Source organism: Manis pentadactyla, chromosome 10, assembly GCF_030020395.1.
Source record: "Manis pentadactyla isolate mManPen7 chromosome 10, mManPen7.hap1, whole genome shotgun sequence".
Lineage (NCBI taxonomy): Eukaryota > Metazoa > Chordata > Mammalia > Pholidota > Manidae > Manis > Manis pentadactyla.
This window is the reverse complement of record NC_080028.1, coordinates 58,015,525-58,038,122: the sequence shown is the minus strand read 5'-3', so window position 1 is coordinate 58,038,122 and position 22,598 is coordinate 58,015,525. Positions and strand designations below refer to the sequence as shown.

Here is a 22,598-nt window from a genome sequence, read left to right as displayed (position 1 = left end):
ACCCAGGGTTTCTCTTGGGCCTGGGAACGCTTAGCTGTGATTGAGGAGGAGAGCCCCCATCCCACCGAATGGAGCCCAGCAGCTGACTGGGGAGGGAGGGGTTAACAGGAACCAAAGGTTTCTGCCACCGCTTGGCTGAAAGATGGTATCTTCATCAAAGGGATTGAAATTTCACGTACTCACGATTGCAGTGACATTTCCTAACTGCCAGGTTTGCACATTTTTTAATGTGATCACATTCGCACTGTGGTGTGCACATTTTACATACACATACAAAATAGGCTTCTGGGTTTGTTTTTGTTTGCTTGCTCTTGCAAGGACTAGAGATAAAATTCTGAGGAAGAATGTAGAAGAAATCATGGAAGATTTCAGCTAGCCAGTTTTATACTGGGTACATATATTCTTGGATTTTGTTTTGTTCTGTTTTTTTCATTGCAAGAGGTCGGCAAGGAAGGGATTCCAAAGTGTCATTTTTGCATTAGTCTTTGACTCTAAGCAAAGCACAGAAAAATTGGGGTGGGAAAATAGCCAGCCACTTGTTTTCAGGCCACTGGCATTTTGCTATCAGACTGTTTGACCTCTTTTGAATTTATAGCAAGGATATGAAACAAATATTGCATCCAATTTTATCTAAATCACTTTTATGTATTTTCATTCCTGGAAGTTACACTTTTTTTTCCAGGTTTTTGTATATTTTGTGTAGGAAAGACATTAAAATTTGTTTTCATTTTTGAAATTACTTGAGACCTTAAAAAATAGTGTCATACATTCTTTTCATTAAGTTAAATGGCTCTATTTTATTTGAAGAATTTTTTGAAATTTGTTTTATGTTTACATTAGTGGGTTTTTTCTTTCCAGTTTAAGTTGCTCAATTGTTTATTTCCTTTTCTTTATCTCACCATATTTTACCCATCCATTCAAGCTAAATTCTTACTTATAATTTGAAAACTTGCCAGGTGGTTTCTGTCCACATGAAACTATTTCTTTTCTTCTTCTGCACCTATCAAACTGAATAATTAGCAGCTTGGTTGTATATGTTAACAAGATTTCTAATTATCTGTGATACATGAGTTAGTGTTTGGATCAGGTCAGCTCACTAGTAGATGGTAAAATTAATTCAGTGGATCCATAACATCATTTTAAAAAATAGAATGTTGCAATAGAATATCACATGTAAAAGTTCTAGTTATAATAAATGTGTATAAGAATTATATTCAGATGCTTCTTTTTCCCAGCTTTTAATGTTTTGGAAATTGGTATGTATTTTAGAGTTTAGGTTTAGAGTTTAGGATGTTTTAACACTGTTATCACATTCTAGGCAGTATCATTTCTATTTTAGTGAGATATATAATACTGATGTGTTTTAAAATCAGTGGCACCATAGATCAATGAATATATGTATGGAAAATCTATTTCTTGCTGTGGGTTTCAGTGGGACATGTTTAAATGCCTCTGACTTAGTTATAAGACCTGGGTTCCTCTACAACTTCATTAATCCAGCCTTGTGGCCTTTGGAAAATCATTTCTCCTCTCTGGATCCCAGTATCCTCATTTCTAAAATGAAAGATCACTATACTCTTGAAGGGTTCTTTCAGTTCTAACAGACTTAAAAACATATAATTTCTTGTTCACTAATCGTATGCTGTTTACATGTAAATTGTATGTAGACTCCATGGAGACAGGTAGCATTTCTAACACCTCTTTTTTGCAGCAGTTGTGTGTAGGTAGTGTTCAGTTCATAACAGACTTTTGGTACTTACTAATTGGTTGCTATAACAAAATTGCTCTGAATGAGTTACTATTTTACAAATATACTATGGGATGAAAAAAGCATTGCATATATTTAAATATCTTTAAAAAATTCTTTTGACTAAAGGAAGAAGCATCAGTCATGAAGAGGTTGAGGTTCTTACCTTGCACTTTATCACATATTTTTACTTTAAAATATTCATAAATTAAAGGACAATTGACGACTTTTCTCATAACTGAATTATAAATGGATTAATTTCATATGTAATTAAATGGAGATTTATTATAATATCATTTTAGAAATGAATATATAGGGTCACAGAAAAAAATTATAACTAATATTTATTGAGCAGAATGAACAGAATTGAACAGAACATATATATACACACACATATATGCATATACATAAATATGTATAGTATATAAATGTTTAGTATAATACAAAGTAAACACATATTTCTAAAATATATTTCTAGTGTTTTGAAATGAATTTATTTGCACTGCTCAAACTTAACAATTTTAGAGATTGTCTTTTAAATTATACTTAATATTTAATGAAATGTAGAAGAGATCATCTCTAAGAGTTTTCCTACAGTATCACCAAGACAGAATATATGCTGCCAAGTTAACATTTTGGTGGGGGTGGAGGGGTTGTAGAGGCTTTCTAGTTCAGTAGACTGAGATCACTAAACAAAATGAATTTGTTTACGCTTTCATTCAACAAACATAAACTGAAGTGGTTTTGTAGTAATCTCACCCATTATACTTATGTCTCAGGAATGTAATTCATCCAGAACTGGAGAGAATCTCTTTTGAAACAGCTAGGTGCTCATTTAAAATCTATTTACCTTTATGTTAAGCCTCTCATTTACCCTTACAAATATTTGTTCTCCTCTATCCAATCTGCAATTCATTTAACAAATACTGAGTACCCAAAATGTTCTGGGATTCACAGAGCACTTTTTTGACAAAAGTCATAAAAGCAGAACAGAAGTGAAATGGTTTAATTTTGATCTCTCATCTGTTGACATTATATTGTCATCCCCAAACTATCTTAGTCAGGAAATAACATCAAGAAGCTTTGGATAGCTGGAGGGACATGAGCTTTTCAGTCAGATTAAGGAATGGGAGGTGTGGTAGGCAGAATGCAAAAATGGCCCCTAAGATTTCCTGCCCCCCTGGTGTACATGCCTCGTATAATCTCTGGGACTTTACGTGCTGGATTTTACTCCCTTGGTTAGATTCTGTTAGATGGCACAGTTGACCCTAAGATAAAAAAATTATTCAGGTGAGTCTGATGTAATCATCTGTGTGTTTTAAAGCAGAGTTTTCTGTAGCTGATTTTAAGGAAGCAATTTAGAGATTTGGAGCTCAAGAAGGATTTGACCTGCCATTACTGGTTTGAAAGAAGAGGACACATGGCAAGAAAGGTGAGCAGCCTTTAGGAGCTGAGGCCAGCCTCTGGCCAACAGCCAGCAAGAAAACAGGGACCTCCTTCGTAGAGTTGCAAGGAACTGAATTTTGCCAATGAGGATGAGTTTGGAAGTGGAATCTGCCCCACAGGCTCCAGATGGGAATTCAGTCTGGCTAACCCCTTGATTTCAGCCCTGTGACACCCCCAGCAGAGAACCCAGCCATGCTATACCAACTTCTGACCTAGAAAATTATGAACTAATAAATGGCTATTTAAATGGTGTTTTAAATCATGGAGTTTGTGGTAATTTGTTATTTAGCAATAGAAAATTGATACAAGAGGGATCTCATTTCATGCTCCATCCCATGAACTGCCTCCAAAACACAATTACTCATAGAGTTCTCTGGTAAGTGTCCCAAGTGGTTGCGTAACACCTACCAAGCATGGAAACACACCATCTTGCATAGTTTTCCATCTTTCCCTCTTTCTTTCTCTTTCTCTCCTCTCTCTCTCTCTCTCTCTCTCTCTCTCTCTCTCTCTCTCTCTCTCTCTCTCTCTCTCTCTCTCTCTCTCTCCATCTATCTCTACCTCTATCTCTGTTTCTGTAACTTGGAATTCCTGAAGCCACCATACTGGAGAGATAGGGAGATGTCATACATTTCAGATAATTCCAGGCCCTCCACCCCCTGCCTCTAAACAATCTCAAACTGATGGAAAGTAGATAGGAGAGGAGAGAGACACCTGCTGAGTCCTGCCCCAGTTGCAAATTTATGAATAAAATAAATGTTGTTTTTGATCTTAAGCCACTAAATTTTGGGGTGGTTTGTTATATAACCATAGAAATTGGCCTATCTTTTTTCTCTAAAACTTGTTTTTCTTTTTCTTTACCTCATCCCAATTAATAATAATCTGATCTACTTCACATCAGTTTGGGGTTTAGAAGCAGTGCATGGGGCAGCCTGGAATTATCTGAATGCATGACCTCTCCCTATGTCTGTCCAGGATGCTGGCTGCAGGAATTTCAGGTCACAGCAATAGAGATAGAGACTGAGATAGAGGTAGAGTGATGGGGAGAGAGAGAGAGGAAGAGAGGGAAAGAGGGAAAGATAGGTACTTCAAATGGGCGATTTGTTTAGCTAGAAATCACTCGTAGCTGGGAATCACTTTAAATCCTCCTTCTCTTTCTACATCAGATGGTACCAGGTCCCTCCAGTTCTGTCTTCTAAGTAGTTCTTGAATCTGTCTACTCTCTATACCCTCACTTTCACTCTTAATTTGGAGCTCTCTTCATTTAGATAACTCCGGTGTCTTTCTCTCTGGCCTCATTCTCTACAATGCTTCTAGAAGAATCTATTTCTTTTTTTGATGAGCTACTTTTATTATCCTTTTTTCTCATCACAAATAAGAAATGCAAAAGTGGAAGAAATGGAAAGTGCATTGTAGAAAAAGCAAGTGGCAGAAAAACAAAGAAAAGTTCCCCAGTTTTTCCATCATTCATAGATGATGCTGAAACATTTTGATCCATCTATACTTTAGATGAACTAATATAGGTTCATGCTGCACATTCTGTTCCATAAGCTATTTTTATGTAAATACATCATGATTGTTTTTCATCTCAGTGAATTTTCTTCTACAGTACCACTTCTAATGACTTCATTGTATTCTACAGTACACACACACACACACACACACACACACACACACACACACGTGAACACCTGGAATTAAGAAAGCATTTGATAAAAATTTTTATGACAGCCTTGTGAAAAGATGAAGAAATATGGCTAGGAAGTTATGCATTCCTTGGTGCTGACATCATCTTCAAAGGTGGTCTCTTTTATCAGCATCCTGGCATAAGTTTTCAAATTTTCAAATATCCTAAAGGTAGAAGGGTTAGCTAACTCAACGAATGATCAAATTAAGGTTCAAAAGATCTCGACAAGCCATTATACAATTTAAGAAGATGAATATGAAGTATGTAATTAGTTTTGAAAAAGGGGGAAAATAAGCCATAACAATATAGGTGAGAAAAGTGCCTTAAAAACAATTCTTAGGATTGCATGTTTGACTAAGCAGCAGATATTACTGGGCTCCCATCAAATATCCATCCTTCCCTTCTAATTTAGTAAAAGAATACCTACAGTGTTGAGCGATATACCCAACTATAAAACTACATTTCCCAGACTCCCTTCTAGATTGGGCTACTTAATGAAATATAAACAGAAGTCTTTCGGAAGTACTTCTAGGAAAGCACTTTAAAGAGTACTGATTCAACTGAGAGCCTTCTCCATTTGCATGTGGATGTCCAGTTGTTCCAGTACCATTTATTAAAATGGTATTTTAATTTCATTTAAATCCATTGTATTTCCCTTGCTCCTTTGTCAAAGTTCAGTTGACTATATTTGTGTGGGTCTATTTCTGTGTTTTCTTCTCCATTCCATTGATCTATGGCTCTTCTCCATTCCATTGATCTATGTCTCTATTCTTTTGTGAACACTGTCTTTATTACTGCAGCTTCATAATAAATCTTGAAGTCAAGTAGTATAATTTCTCTATGACTGTGTACTTCTCCTTTAATACTGCGTTGAGTGTTCTGGGTCTTTTGCCCCTCCATATAAAATTTAGAATTAGCTTATTGATATCAATGAGAAAATATGCTGGGATTTTGATAGGGATTATGTTGAATCTATAGATCAAGTTAGGAAGAACTGACATCTCAACTATATTGAGTCTTTTTGTTCATGAGTATGGACTCTCTCTCCATTTATTTAGTTCTTTGATTTCTTTCATCAGAGTTTTGTAGTTTTTCTCATGCAGGTTCTGTACATATTTTGTTAGATTTATACCAAAGTATTTTATTTTGGGGTATGCTAATGTGAATGGTAAAGTGGTTTTAATTTCAAGTTCCACTTGTTCATTACTGGTATACAGCAATGTTATTGGCTTTTATATATTAACCTTGTATCTGCAAAACTGTTCTAATTACTTGCTGTTAGATTTTTTGTTTTGGATTTTCTACACAATCATGTCATGTGTGAACGACGATGGTTTTACTTTTTTCCTTCCCATTCTATATGCTTTTTACTTCCTTTTCTTATCTTACTGCATTACCAATTCATCAATTACAGTTCAGTTTTCCTTACCCTGGTATTGCTTTTGCATGGTTTCTGTTCTGCGAAGCTGTGATTCTCTGTGTTCACAGGTCTCTTCAATTTTTGAGATGCTTATTTGCACTGCAATCTCACTTCTTTTATGTATCTCAGAAGAACTGTTTTTTTAGTTTGTTCAGCTTTTTACTGTTAGGACAGACTGAGTGGCAAATTGTTTAAGTTCCTTACATGCCAGACCAAAAACTGCAAGTCACTGTAACTGGCTTTTAAATACCCAGAATGGAGACAGTAATAATATGACTATGTATTTTGTCATTGTTAATGTATAATATAGAATCAGGAAAATTATTTTCACTTCTAGGCATTGTGTTTTAAGAATTTTGACAAATAACATGTGACCAAAGTGGGTTTTCCAAACATGACATAGGAAGACCGTCTGAAGGAAGTGGGGTTGTTATGAAGAGAAACTTGTGAGAGAATGATCACCGTCTTCAAGTCCTGCCATTTAATATATCAAGTAAACTTAGATATATTCTTTAATGTTTCAGGCAGAAAAATGATGGGTAGTCGGGTTTCAGCAAATATAAAACTTTGTGAACTTAGGGTTGCTTAAAAAACATATTGTATAATATTATTGTACAGTAAGGGAATTCCCAGATAGTGGAAATATTTAGGCAGAGACTTAGCAATTAAACAGAGGGATATTATGGGGAATGTTTGCAGTGAGGGATGAATTGGAGAAATTGTTTCACTCTTCTTGAAGACCAGAGCACTTTTTTTAAAGCGCAAGCCTATTGAACACATCTCAATCTATTTCCGTTCCTGGGAAGAATCTCTAGAACTCCCAAAACAGAGCTTAAAAAGACTAATTAGAAAATAACTCTTGCAATATAATGAGTCATAAGAAATACATATTTTTTTACATTTCCCTGTATGGCCCCGGAAGATGACTGGTTAGCCAGAGACGGGTAAGATTCCTCAAGGGAGGAACAACCTAAGACAGGCACAGTCACAGGGGGGTCATCAGGTGAGAAATTGGGGATCAACAGAGGTGAGGCTTAGAACCTCACCCCCCCGTTCTGAGAGAAATCTTCTGCATACGTGGATGTTTTATTGCCCTGGTCTAGCTTGGATTAACACATAGTCTACAGGCACACACCTGATCATCTACATGTGCTCTCTTACAACACTAAACTATGTTTTCTACCTTTATCTTGTATCTACCTACCACTTCAGCATTTTATTAAAAATAATAATAATAAAGAGAGAAATGTGGTATCCACATATAAATCAAGTATAAAAACCAAATGAGTATTCATATTTGAACTGACTGTTTATAGTTCATAATGCATGAGCAAAACCGAAAGTTTCTGTGATGACTGCCCTTGTACTGTTCACCATGTAACTTATTCATTATGTAAGAATTTGTTCTCCATGTAAGAACTTGTTTGTTATGCCTCAGAAGATTGGAGACTGACGAAAATTAGGCTTGGGGTGGATTAATGATTGTGCATTGAGCATTGACTCCCCTATACAGAATTTTATTGTTGTTAACAACCATTTGATCAATAAATATGAGAGATGCCCTCACAAAAAAAAAAAAAAAAAAAAAAAAAAGGACAGACTTCCAATGGTAAAATAAATTAGTAACCGGGATGTAATGTATAGCATAAGGAATATAGTCAAGTTATTGTAACAGCTTGGTAGGGTGATAGCTGGAACCTAGAATTATGTATATAAATGTTTTATCACTGTGTTGTACACTTGAAACTAATGTAATGTAATACTGTGCGTCAACTACCCTTCAATAAAAAAAATAATTATCTTAAAAAAAAAAAAAAAAATACATATTTGGTCATTCAGATGACCAAATATATATTTCCCGGATATATTTGGTCTTCATCCACAGTTACTGAAAACACTGGTGAAATGGGTGTTCTTTCATGTTAATGAGAAACTTTTGGACCCCCACCCAAGGGCAGGGGCTGGAGGCTGAATCAGCCAATGGCCAATAATTTAGTCAATCATGACTATGCAATGAAGGCCTCACGAAAAATCCTGAGAAGAATTTATCTCTCTGCTCCATCAGACCTGCTTCTCAGTCAGGAAGAGCATCTATGCTTGGGGAGCCAGAACACCTACACGTGCCACCAAGCCAGGCCACAAGCTCCACGAGGATAGAAGCTCCTTTATTTGGGACCCTGCCCTGTGTATCTCTTCATCTGGCTGTTAATGTATATCCTTGCGGTATCCTTTATTAAACTGGTAAAAGTGTTTTCCTGAGTTCTGTGAGCCACTCTAGCAAATTAATCAAACCTAAGAAGAGGTTGTTGGAACCTCTGATCTATAGCTGGTAGGTCAGAAGCACAGGGAACTGCCTGGGGCTTGCGACCAGTGCCTAGAGTTGGGGGTGGAGGGCAATCTTGTAGAACAGAGCCCTGAACCTGGGAAATCTGGTGCTTTCTCCAGGCAGATAGCATCAGAACTGAGTTCTCCAGCACCCAGCTGGTGCTCCAGAATTGCTTGGTGTTACGTGTGGGGAGACCCAGCTCCCACATACTTAACACACATTGGAATCAAGTCTGGGAACCCGAATGGAATTATACTACCATTACTGCTGTGTATAATATTGTTATCGTTATATAAATATGTCAGAAAACATACCATAGCAAGCCTGTAACTCCAATTCCAACTCATAATGTTAAATAGCCTCAGTTAAGATGAATGTTTACACACACATGATTTCTTTCTTTGATACCCAGGAAAAATAATGGGAGAAGACCAGATTTATCCCCTGAAAACTGAGATAAAAATTAAGTCCCCAATCATATATGTATCATAGCTGTGTAATTATTGCATATTTTAAATGTAACAGCCACATTATTACCAATGGGAAATTTTCGTTTGTGTCATTTTCATAATTTTTGTAAAGAGTACATTGTAATAAATTTGTAATTGGTACCTATTATAGTAGTAATAAGAAGCAGTAATAAGCAGTAATAAGTGTAGTAAGAATGAATGAGTGATAGAACACCTGTTTGGTGCCAACCTTTGTTTCAGTTGCTTTTGGGGAGGGAGGCAAAGTTCAGGAAGAACCTAAAGGAAAGAGAGAAAAACAAAACAAATCAGACCTGGGTGTGAGTTCAGACTTCAAAGAATTTACAAACTGGCCAAAGTACCATGTACATAATAATTTAAAGCAGAAAAAGAGAATGACTGTCGATGTGTACTGAGTGAGTTCAAGGAAAGAAGAAATTTCCATGCTGTGGGGAGCAAGTGAAGCTTCTTGGGAGCAGTGGTGTTGGAGAGCCTTGAAAGATAGCTAGACACAGAGATGGGAGGAAAGGGATTTCAAACAAAGGGAGGATTATGAGAAAAGTTGCTGAAATGCAAACCTGAAATGCATATACCAAGAGAGGTTTAGTCAGATGCCAGCTGGAAACAATTCACTGCAGATGGTTCTTGTGAAGGCACTTAACTCTAGGACCATATTAGAAATTGAGCAGTTACAGGAACAAACAAGGAATGTTGAGGCACCCAGACATTAGCAATATTGGTGAGCCATTACCACCCTAGGGCTGAAGGGATAAGCCACAGAAGTAGTGTTAAAGATGCTAGTGAGAGCTGGAGCCCCAGAGGAGGGACTGCCTGATAGGAGCAGAGTTCAGGGAAGCACGTGACCACTGTCAGAGAAGAGGCACCAAAGCTGGGAATAGGTGGGAAGAGAGGCCGGACTTCTCCTTCTGCTGTGCTTTCTTATGACAGTGTATCCCTTGTAACCCAGCCAGAAGCCACCAAACAAGGGGGCCTGGGTGACTTAGGTTGCTGGCATCAACCTCTGGGTAGGGCACAGAACAGGGCAGAAAAGGACAAAGACTAGATCTTGGGTGAGTGGGTGGTTGAAAGAACAGCAAATAACCATGGGATGAAAGATTCAAAGTTTAGAGGAGATTTTGGAACATCTGAATTACCATAAACTTTTTTAAGACTTCTAAATTATGTGATAGTTAATGTAGAGACACTGACACTTTATCAACAAGAGAGTGAGGTAAAAAAATTCCAGAAGTGAGCAGGCCAGGTGTGATAATGTTATCAGTGTTCCATGTTCCTTCTTCCTTTCTGCACCCCAGTTCTTAGCCTGTGGCTCTCATCTGTATCATCAAATGGCTGATACATAGCCACTCCACCTGTAGTCTCATATCCATGTCCCAGACAACAGCAAGAAGAAAATGACAAAGAAATCAGACGTTTCCAGAAATCCACATCAGATTGTCACACAGTCAACCTCTGCTGTAAATGAGGGTGGCTGGGAAAAAGCACATTACCACTCTGAATAAAATCAGGTTGTTTTTTTAAGAAAGAAGTGGAAAAGAAATACTGGGTAGAAGCTAGCACTATTTGACCTAAAAGAGAAGACAGATTGATGAAAGAAGGCTGTTCTAATTCTTAATCATTTGAGCTTCGAATAATTGCAAATTGGGGTTTTGTTCTCCAGACAGAAACATTGGCAGGAGGTGTTATTTAGAGAATGAAGAGGGTTTCTTAGATTTGAGACATACAGAATTTTGAATGACAGCAACATAAAAGGTGTAATGACTAAGCTATGTTAGCAAACAGGAAAGAGGATAGAACTGGAGATAAGAGAATTGAGTGATCAGGTAAATTGGACTGTTCCCAACTCTTTATTTCCATACTTAATTAAATGATATACTCATGTCTTTTGCCACTGCAAGCCAAGTTTACTTCCCAGCTCTGCTGAAGCTGGAGTGGGCAACATGAAATTTTTAGACTATGGTTTGAGTGCAGAAGTAACACGTGCCATTTTTAGGCTGCAGAATATCTCTCCTTGCTGCTTGAGATTCTCAAGTCCCCTTTGAGATCAGCATTCTCTGTCTTAGGGTAAAGTCTCATGAATTGGATCAGAACTAATACCCAGGCAAGCCTAGGAGAGCCACAGTCAGCATGCAGTGAGGGAGAAATAGACGCTTGTGGTTGAAGCCACTGAAGTTTGAGGTTGTTTTTATTACACAATGTTGTTGTAGCAAAAGCCTAATTAATACAAGCGGTCATTCTCAAAGACACAAGAACATATGGAAACTACTTCACCCTCACTAGGATGACTGTGATCAAAAAGACAGATAAAACTAGTTTGGGCAAGAATATGGAGAAATTGGAACACTCCCATACTGCTGGTGGAAATGTAAAATGACACAGCCTCTTTGGAAAACAGTGTAGCAGTTCCTCAAAATGTGAAAGGTAGAATTACCATATGACCCAGCAATTCCATTCCTAGAAATATTAAGAGAAAAGACAACATAGGTCCACAAAAAAACGTATTCATGAATGTGAGTAGCAGAATTATTCACAATAGTCAGAAATGGAAACAGCACAAATGTCCATCAACTGCTGAAAGGACAAACAAAATGTGGTATATTCCTCTAATGGAATACTACTCAGTAAGTAACAAGGAATAGCGTGTTGACACATGCCACAACATGGTGCCCTTTGAAAACATTAGGTTAACTGAGAGAAACCAGACTCATTAAGTCATGTACTGTATGTTTCCGTTTAAAGGAAAATTTCAGTATAGGGAAATCTGTAGAGACAGGAGATAGATGGGTGTTGTTCAGAGGATGGAATAGAGGGATGAGGAATGACTGCTGATGGGTAAGGGCTTTCTTTTTGGGGTGATGGAAAGGTTCTAAAATTGACTGTAGTGATGGTTTCACACCTCTGTGAATATATGAAAAACAATGAATTGTATACTATAAGTGGATGGATTGTATGGTATGGCTTAACAAAGGATAGAGCCACAAACCTGCCCAAAGGACACATGCTAGGAGCCAAGGACAATAAACCAGTCATACTCTCTCACCTGATCTGCCCGTGACAAATGGCATATGTGCTTGTGAAAGCTGTTTGTCGTTAGTGGGTGCAATTTTTATCAGACAAATAGAGATTTTCTGTATGTGGCACTAACTTGTCTACATAGGAAAAGGCAGATATTCATGGCCTCATTAGCACCATGATCTAACACAAAGGTTTTCAAACTCAATAAAAAAGATTTCCTTTAATAATGTATAGAAGCTAGCTTGAATAAAATCTAACTGTAGAACATTCAAACAATTCAGAAATATTTGGCCAAACATGAAAGTGTGAAAGTCTTTCTTTACCAGCCTACCAACTCTACATATTCTCTTCCCAGAGATAACCATTGGAAACAGCTGATATACAGCCTTCTAATCCTTTTTTCTAAGAATTTGCGTAAATATATAGGCAAATACACAGCTTTGTTTCATGTTAACTGGACCGAACTATACACATTGTACTGAAACCTGCTTTTAAAAAACTTGTCCTGACGATGTTTCCATGCATTTTTATCATCTGTATATAATATTTTCATAGTATGGTACAACTTCAGCGTATAGTATACTATGAAGAATACTAGATTGTTCCCCATTAACGGCTATTATGAAATGATAAAGGAATTCTTGGCATATACATCTTTGAACATGTATATATGCAGGATACTTTCTCAAAGGCACATTTCTGAGTTGAAGAGAATACACATCTTAAATTTAAAGTCACATTTATTTTTATCAGTAGAAACTCTTCTTCAAAGAAACTTTACATGAAAGCCCAATATACAGAAAGTTAGGGTAGAAAATGCACTGATCTGGGACTGGGCAGCAGAGCCCTGCAGCTCTAAACCCCAAGGCACACTTTTAACCTCTGTCTTTCACTGCCCCAGGCACCTTCATGGAGCTCTACAGTGCCTCAAAGTAGAGAATGGAAGCCATTGTTTTAATCAACTGAGTTGACATCTTATATGTCAAAATGTAAGAGTGCATTTCAAACACAGTTTATATAACAAATTAATTCCAAATCAAAGAGCTTTTTTTACCTATAAGAGTAGAGTATTATTTTATGTCGACAAATTGGGCCTCTGTCAAAAGCCAGCATGGCTTTTGAAAGCCAGTGATGACCCCCGAGTTTAGGGAAGGTAAGCTGATTGCAAGAAGGGGCCAGATCCTGCTGCTGCACCCACACAGCAAGCTGCCTGCCTAAGGTGGCTTGGGTTGCTAAGAGTGATTGTGGGGGGTTAGAATAAAGCATCACCTCTTGACTTGGTCATGCCATGAATGTTTAATAAATATCAAAACAAGATGTCAAAAGGAAGATAGAATAATTCAGATGGTAGATTTTATATTTATTTTTATGTTTATGTGTAAAATCCCAGGCTTAGAGGAAATACAAACTTTTAGTATGCTTATTTTACCATCAGTTAAAGGTATACATCTTGATTGCAATAAGTCTTTCACAATCCAACACAAAACATAAGGTGATGTTAACTAATTCTAAAGAAATCTTTTTTAAAAATGAAGTTCAAGAGTATAAAATACTTCTTCAGCAACCCCTTTTAAAGACTCCAACATGAATTAGCTTGGAAATCACCATAAAGATATACAACTTATAGTTCTCAATTCCATTTTATATAGAGAAAAAACAAGTAAAGCTAATTAAAACTGCATAGTTGAGGCATTTACTCTCTGAAGCTAAGGTCTGGCCAATATTTAAGGAAATGAAAGAAAATAAAACCCAAAACATTCAAAGACATCTCATTCCCACTTCTTGTCATAATCATTCACTCTCTCCTTAAGAGCAGTGGCTGCGTCTTCTATCTTTCTATCTCTTGGGCCTTGCATACAATTCAATTAAGTCTTTGATACGTGAATGAAAAACTGAATGGTAGCCACTAAATCTGAAAAGAGAGGGTACATAATTTAATTAAAACATTCTGACCTCTGAAAAAACAGTTCTTAATAAAGGAACAGATCTTTTATATAGCAAATGAGTTTCTTAAAATTGAAACAAAACAAAAACCCATCCCTAATAAAATTCTCAAATACTACAGAAAGACATAAAATAAGAAGACTCTCTTCCACCCACTCCCTGAATTTTAGCTCCAAGTGCACTCTCCAGGAGTAATTTCTGTTCACAATTGCTTGTTAAGGCTAAATGTTGTATGCGTTTGTGACTCTATGTGCAGAGACCCTCTCTTACTCTTCTTGGCCACACAAGATCAGCACCCTGTGTTTTGGAAATTCCCACTTAATACTCCATGGGGCACATCTTGCCTCTTAATATAAAAGCTAAAAATACCAGATATTCCCTTTTCTGGCCTCTCTTGCAGCAGAAGTGTAAGCATACACCGTAGCCTCCATCACTTAGAGCCCCCTAGAACTTGAGAAGTGTAGAGGCCTTCAGGGGAACGACTGCCCGTTTGTATGACTGTTTGCTTTGAGACACTTTAGATCAGGCGTTCTGTGACTTTCCCCCTGTAGGTTTGTCGTGAGGTTAAATGATTTAGTATACATAAAATGCCTAGAATTGTGACCATATGTGGCACCTACTAGCTTGTGGTAGCAGAAGTAGGAGGTTTAGTACATTGTACATGATACAAAACTGTTCAGTTTGTCTTTTTTTGTCTCTGGTGCTTAAAGCAGGTTCTAGTCCATTCCCCATTTCTTTGTGATTCTAACCATTCCTCAGTACCCCGACTTCTTCCTCACCCCACTTTCTTCCCATGTCCCTGTCTTCCCTACATCATTTCATCTTTCTCACCTTCTCTCCTTTCCCAAAGCTTGAAGTGGTATGGGGACACAGAGTTTAGAATCAGAGAGAGAAACTCTGGAAAGTGATGATAATACTTGCCTTGCCTTTTTTAAATAGGTCTATTTTTGTCTTGTACTCTGATTTTTCTCTCTTCCTTCCGTACATAGAGTCATGACACTCCAAAGCTGTTGCTAATACACAGATGATGATCAGAAGTTAAAATCATGTCTTATGACACTATCTGTGAAAGCTTACAGCTGCTCCCATACTCCCTGCATGGACGCATCCAGTAGACACGTGGATTGCTCTTCCTTGGATTTAATCATCTACCGAGGGTTCTATACTATTTTACACTGGTGTTTGGTGGTTTCATAGTATCGGCAACTAAAATTTTAGTGGCTTAGCATCAGAACTTCAGGATAGGATTTCTTTTGTGGGGTAGACTTACTTAGTCTTAAAATGTATTCCTCCAAACTCTCCTTACCAGGAGATAACATAAAAATGACACTAATATTGACATGATTAAATATCATTTCATGAATACAATACAACTACTACTCTAACTTCTCTTGGCACATATCACATACATAGACATCTCCAGTGGGAACATTCCTGTTTAAATTTTAATGCAAGGTAAAGGTATAGAATGATTCAGGGGATTGTATTTTTCTCCTGTAGCACTAATTACATGTGATTCAAACTTATTTTTCCCTATTTTTGACTTCCCAAATCATTGTTTAAGTGATTTAACATTTATCTTCTGACTTTCAATCTACTCAGAATTCATTTGCTCATACCCACAGTTAGCAAATAACTGTAGAGTGTCTACTACTTGCAAAGCACAGTGCTATGTGCGCTGATGGGGGAGAGAAGAGAACAAAAGTGAGTAAGTATGTTCCCCTCAAAGGCCTGCAGTTATTTAGGAGCAAGAACCAACATACAAATAATTCTAAAAAATAATGTGAATATACTAAATATGGAGCAGGGAGAGAGCGGAAGTACAGGTCAACAAGGAATGATTAGTCAAAGAGAGAAGTAGGAATGCATGGTGCATCGGTGTGAGCTAAATTATTCTGTCTAGCAGTAGGGTGTGTGAAAGGGAGCAGGGAGAAGTCAGGGCAGAGAGCTAGGAGGAGCCAGACTGTGGAAGGTCCTGAAGGTCAGTCTAAGCATTTCAGAGTTGACAAAAGCTGAAGGTCATTTGTATGGACTCGAAGGAACAAAACTGGGTTTTAGGGATTTACTCTGTCAGAATTGCACAGAATGGAATGCAAGTGGTCACATACTAGAGCCATTATGATCAATGATGTTGTGCCAAATGTTTAATTGTCCTTAGAGATGTACAGTTTCAGCAACATTGGTGTGCCACCAGATGACATTTTTCCTGACATAAATGTTGGGGCTGACAGAGAACCGAGAGATGAAACCTGAAGCCCGAGTCAATTGCCGAAAATTTAGGCGCTCTGTTTAATCTTTCCAGGGATTCTGCAAGATTTGCTGAGAATGCTAAGATGTCTCTACAAGGAGCACGGTTTTCACTACTCCTGGGACATTATGGATGGAGTTGGCAAATTGGATCCACCATTTTTTAATCCCATCAAGTTGCACCATATGTTTATAAATAATGTTTTTGTTATGATTCTAATTGAGGGAGATTTAGTGCTGTAGCCAGCCTATTTTCTGACTCGCTATTGTCTAAGATCTTGCATTCTTTCAAAAGTTGAAACAGAAAACTAGAGTAAATTACACATATCTCTGCCTAAAGGATTTATATTTTCCTTTTGTTTGTTCTTAAATACAATCATTCTACTCATCTGCTGACTGTTCAATTGCAGGACCTAGTGGCATAAAGCCAGATATCCTGTCCTGTGGTTTCCCCTCCCCCACTGGTGAGATTAAGGGGAGAGGGGGGCGGCGTGGAGCAAGAGGAGGAAAAGGCAGAGGAAGTTCTGTTTTACTAAAGACCTCATCCAAAAATAAAAGAAAACTATGTTAGCGTAAATACCACTACAAAGAAAATATCTGATTAGCCAGGAGCTTTCAATGTTGTAGCTGGCGCTGGTTCACTTATTCTGCACAATGAGGAATATCGACTGCGTGAATTTCAACAGCACATTGAAGTACTTTGTGCCGGCGCTAAATCTCAGCCTGGTTTGCTGACGGAAGGGCCCACCTGCCTTGTCACCCAGGGCTGGGGCTGGGCCGCGGCGTGTGATCGCTTGTCGCTGCCCCCAGGAGGCAGGGCTGCAGACCCACCTCCCTCACCCGGGTGCCTCTGCCGTGCCTTGGCCAACTGCGCCTCTTCCCTCCGTAGACAGCTAAGAAGTGGGCAAGCTTCCATTTAACATGTTCAAGGAAGTGACTGTAATGATGAGCGTGGTATATCCGCATCCCACGTGTCAGTGGGGTCTTCCTCCCTTCCACGCTTCTCGGTTTTTCTTCTCTTTCCTCCGTCACCTTGTGTTTCCTTCCTTCCCTCCTTTCTTCCCTCCCTTCCTTCCCTTCCTCCTTTATTCTTCTTTTTGAGGGGGCAGTAAGTCATTTAATGTTACGCAAAGTAAGAGAAACTAAAAGGAATTCTGTAATGCTCCGGAGACAATGCGCTGCCTACAGGTAACTGTAGATGCCATTTGATTTACACCATCACAGAAAACATGGCTTTGTCTTAAGTTAGGTTGTAACAGATCGTTGGTATTGCCGTTCCTGGTCAAGGAAATCTGTACTTCGGGGGCATAGGAGAAATCAGGCTGTTTATCCGGCATTTTCAAGCAAACCATAGGCTAGTATTCTGGCTGTTTCTATAAGTACCTAAAGCAGCCGGTGGTGAAGCATCAGTTGTTCTGCCTTCTGTGGCTGTAATTGTAACATATTCTGAGACTATCTAGGACAAAAAATTCTATCAAGAGCCACATAGGCGATTTAGATTGTGTACTAGTTTCCTAAGACTGCTGTAACAAGTTACCACAAACTGGGGGGCTTAAAACAATAGAAAATTTTGATCTCACAGTTCTGGAGGCAAGAGGGCTGGAATAAAGATGACGTATCAGCAGGGCTGGTTTCTTCAGGGGCTCTGAGGGAGAGTCTGTTCTAGGTCTCTGTCCCACCTTCTGGGGACTGCTGGCAATCCTGGGTGACCCTTGCTTGACAGACTCACCGCTCCGATTCCTGCGGCGTCCTTCACGCGGCTCTCCCCGCTGCGTGGCTCCTTTCTCATAGGGAGAGCAGTCATTCTGTTTAGGGCCCAATGGGAGTGCATCTCACTTTGAGATCCTAACTTAATTATATTTTCAGTGACCATATTTCTAGATCGAGTCACGCATACGGGTACCAGTGGTTAGGACTTGGACATACCATTTTAGGGGGCATTATTCAAACCAAGTCAAACCAAAAATATCAAAGGTTAAAATCTATAAAGCCACTACAAAACCAAATCGACATTTAAGCCAACGGGAATGGAACTTTGAGCTCCAGTATGAATCTGAGACTTCTCACTAACCCACAGAGAAAACACCTCCTTTTAGACACAATCTTTTTGTCTAGAATGATTTCTGCTGAGTTTTGTAAAGGGGGTTCTCCTTAAACACTGATGTCATGTTTACCATCATTTCAGAAACCCTGTAGAGGAAAACAATGCTTCTGAGTTGCTTCCAAATGTTTTACTAAAAAAATTTAAAATGACTGCAAGGAGAAAAACCTCGTGGACGGCTTCACTACAGATTATCTTGGGGTTAAGAACAGTGTTCGGTTAGCTGGGGCTTCATCTCTCTGGAGACAGTTCAGAGGAACGTCGAGAGTAGTACTGATTAAATCAATCTAGCAGGTTTAATACACACAAGTCAGATGGTCAATTTGAAGAAAAAAGGAAATCCGTCAACTTCATTATTTTAATCTTAAACTAAAATCAAACAATAGGTTTAATTTAGTCATCAGAAAGCCTTTGAAAGACCATGATTTTTTTTGTGATTCTAATATTATGAACATGCCCCTGTCTTATAGTGGGAGAAAAGAAAAGTGAGTAGCTCTCACAGACTAGCCTTTTCTGTAAGCACCCTTTTATCATCACTGACAACTCTGACCACATCCCCCTCTGTTTTGTTAACATTTTTATACCCTTGTTGAATGGAATGCCTTTGATAGTTTTGAGTGAAAACCTGCATCTCCTTCCCATATATTTTTTGACATCCCAACTAGTGACATTGTATGCAGAGAAGTTCTTTGAAAAGTAAATACATAAAGCAAATAGTTCAGTGAGCACATCTTGCTGTCATTCTGGAGATGGAGATGTTGATAACTACCCAAGTCCCTGGGTCAAATGGTATTAATAAGACCTTAACTTGGAATTCAATTCTTAAGGTTCATATTCAAATGTAACTGTGACAGTACATGCCATTAAAGTGATTTGCAGCCCATCTGCCATTTGGGGTGACCCAGGTCTCAGGCTCACTCCCGAGGTGGGGGTCATCAAGAGCCTGCTTCACCTTTGCACTTATCTCTGCGGACATTTCAACCTGCAACCAGTCAATAGGCAGACAATAGTTTAAATACGCACTGCAATGTTAATTCCCTAGAAAAGGTGACTTTAAGATGAAGCAGTGCTCAGATTTTTGGACTGGAAAAACTGGCAGCACTTTGACAAGAACATGCAGGTTGGCATTATGTCAATGTGATCCAACAAGAAAAACTTGTCAGTTGTAACTACTGACTAGATAGACATTTGGAGTTACATATATGCACCATCAGAAAATCACGGGGCTCTCTTAAACAGCCATATGACTCTTGAGAGTATTTATGGATCTAGGCACTAACACCTGTGCAAATACATATGAAATATAAGCCTTAATTGAAATATGTTCATCAGGCTTAATATAGGGCCCAAAGTAACACAATATTCTTCTATTAGTGGGGTTTTTTATTTAATAAAACTATGAGACAAATATCTCATATACTTGGCTCATTAACAATACTTACTTTTTTATCAGAATTAATATTCTTCCATGTTTTCTTTGGAAATAGCAACATTGATGTTTATATGAAATGCAAACAAATGATGCAATGCTTCACATTTTCCAGTTTTTCACTGTGATATATTCATTCTCTAAAATTTTATGTTAGCACAACTAAAAAAAAGTGCCTCCACAGTTCATTTCAAGATAATATATTGCTCCATTATAGCAAATGCATTACATTTGCTGTAAAGAAGCTAAAGCAGTCTTTGTACATGTGTTCATTATATCTTAAGTAGGGCTCTTTTGCTAGGCCTTGGCCACTGATAAGTTATTGAAAGGCATAATTTCCATAAAAGACAAAATTTTACTATGCATAAATGCTGACATAAATACAGACATAGATATATTTCAATGCACTATTATATCTTTAAAGGAAGCATCCTTGGCAGCAAGAAGAAAATTATATATATATATAATTCTAAAATATTAAATGAACTTTACAAGTGAAAAAAAAGTTGATATTTACTTTTTATATTTTAGTGGTTCAGTGAATGATAGATGTCACCCAGCATAATCACATATCTCTAACCCCTACCTGTTTACTTTGTCTCCAAAGCATAGTAACATGTGTTTTTAAATAGAATATCTCTATAATGTTTCATAAAGAGTAAAACCCTAAATCAATCAACTTCTTTGAAATTTTGGGTAGAAAGAGGTGGCATAAGCATAAAATCACAAGGAGTTGGATTGGAACAGACATTGGTCTGTAATACATCCTTAAAATTTTTGACTCATTAATGTATGCCAAACATACATACATAAGCTCACTAATCCTCATGAAAATATTTTTTGATATAGGTATCTTGCAGAGTTGAAATAAACAACCAACCAACCTTGAAACTCAGAGAAGCTAGCCTGCCCCTTCCCAACATCTTATCTTCAGTAAATAGTGAAATCTATGCTCTTCTGCACAGCCATCTAAAGATGATTCCAGTGACTTATTAAGTATTTCTTAAGGAAATCACTTGCATTCTTAAGCATAATGTACTCTATTCTTTATATTTAACTGAGCAATATAATTTTCTCTCTTATTTAAACAGGAAAATGTAGTGAAAAAACTGAGAATATTAGGTTGTTAAAATATTTGAGCAATGTACTCTAAAGCCAAGTACTGAATAGCAGGGATGACATTACACATGTTTTCTTAGGAATAAGATCTTTCTGGGACATCATAAATATTTAAGCATAAACATACCATAGAATGGCAATGAGGATGATTCTTGATATGATATGGACTTTTACTCATTAATTGCCAACGAGCCACTTTGGAACATATGGACCTTTAAGTAGATCTTAACTTGCAGGATGTTTAACCTCCAAGACATCAAGCAGAACATGTGAAAGTAATACATTAAAGGAAATAGTCCACAATCATCGATTTTATGTTCTTGCTTAATCCAATTCAAATATCTCACTCCCTGCCAGGTTATCTCCCACTGTTCCTCATTTTATAACTTTGCTTTTTTATTTTATTCACTAATCCCATGTGCAGCTGAAATAATTTTATCTCAAATATCCATTCTTCCCTTCCTCCTTAAAAAGAGAAGTCCTGGGTGTCAGCTGGACACATGGCTTTCTGTAATAAAGCCTCCCTTTCTTAGCTCCCCTTGCAGCCAGGTGAGACCACTTGAGTTGTAGCCCACGGGATGTAAATGATGTAAATGGAAGGAGTCAGTGCATGTCCTTTCTCCATGTTTTCCCCCTGTAGACTGAAATGAAGAAATAATGTCTGAGGCTTTGGCAGCCATCTTTGAACATGAAGTGGTCTTGGAAAGGAAGCTTTTCACAGCGAGGCAACCACCTGAAGGAGGCGGTCCCAGACACTGGAGACTGCCTTCCAACCAAGATCAATGACCTTCAGACTTGTTAAACATGAAGAAATACTTCCAGCTTGTTTAATCCACTTTTTTTTTTTTTGTAACTTGCAGCCAAACCAATTTATCTAAAACAACATACAATTTACTATCACATTGGATCTTTATTGCTTATAAAGTGCCACAATAATGACTAGCACAGTTTAGTTTTAGAGTTCTGGTAGCAGGCATAAACAAACAGCTTGGGTAATCAGAACATTGCTGAGCTTTGACTGCTTATGAATTTGGTGGCAGGTTTACCTTTCCTACATACATAGTGCAAAGTGACTTTTCTTTTTTCTGAATAATGTCTAACAATCTCTAGCTCAACACATTTTGCAGGTGAAGGGCTCTTTGAAACAAATGCATGTCTACACTTACCATCCAAAGTTCCCGGAAATGATAGTTGTGCAAACAGCTGGGAATTAATTCACATGCAAACTTCTGGTGTTCTGTACTTTCCTGTTAGGTCCATGGGGTAGAGATGTTTACATGGCCAATCTTAAGGCCAAAGGAGCCATTTGTATCTGAGATCCTAAGCAGCTGCTGAGCTCTCCTTAGGGAAGACCCCTGTCAATAGAGGCAAGTCACTGAAGGCACAAAGGCAAATACTAAATACTAAAGGGAAAGCTTTGCCAGCTTTGCCCAGGCTTTAATGGTATGTGAACAGAGGAGTCTGTGATATTTTATCTTGACTTTCATGCCTGGTTATAGAGATAAACTTCTGTGAATCAAGCCAGTCAAAGGTTTAGTCAAGTTCAACCCAACTGTGGCTCTATAATAAAACCAGTCTTGCTTTTCTCCAGATTGGAATGTAGCAAACAATTTATCGAACTTTTTAAAATGCTAG

General features: G+C 37.9%; 1 long non-coding RNA gene across 2 annotated transcripts in view; it reads left to right on the top strand.

The window, feature by feature from the left end:
* LOC118917334 (uncharacterized) overlaps window positions 1-17,476 on the top strand; it is a 72,005-nt gene extending 54,529 nt beyond the window's left edge. Inside the window, exons 3-5 of one of the 2 annotated variants that reach the window (XR_008992069.1) lie at window positions 3,075-3,179; window positions 3,483-3,569; window positions 16,370-17,476. This is a non-coding gene — a long non-coding RNA (uncharacterized LOC118917334). Of the gene's footprint in view, window positions 1-3,071; window positions 3,180-3,482; window positions 3,570-16,369 lie in introns of both variants that reach the window. The other variant, XR_008992068.1, reaches the window with a different exon arrangement.
* Window positions 17,477-22,598: the final 5,122 nt, after the last annotated feature.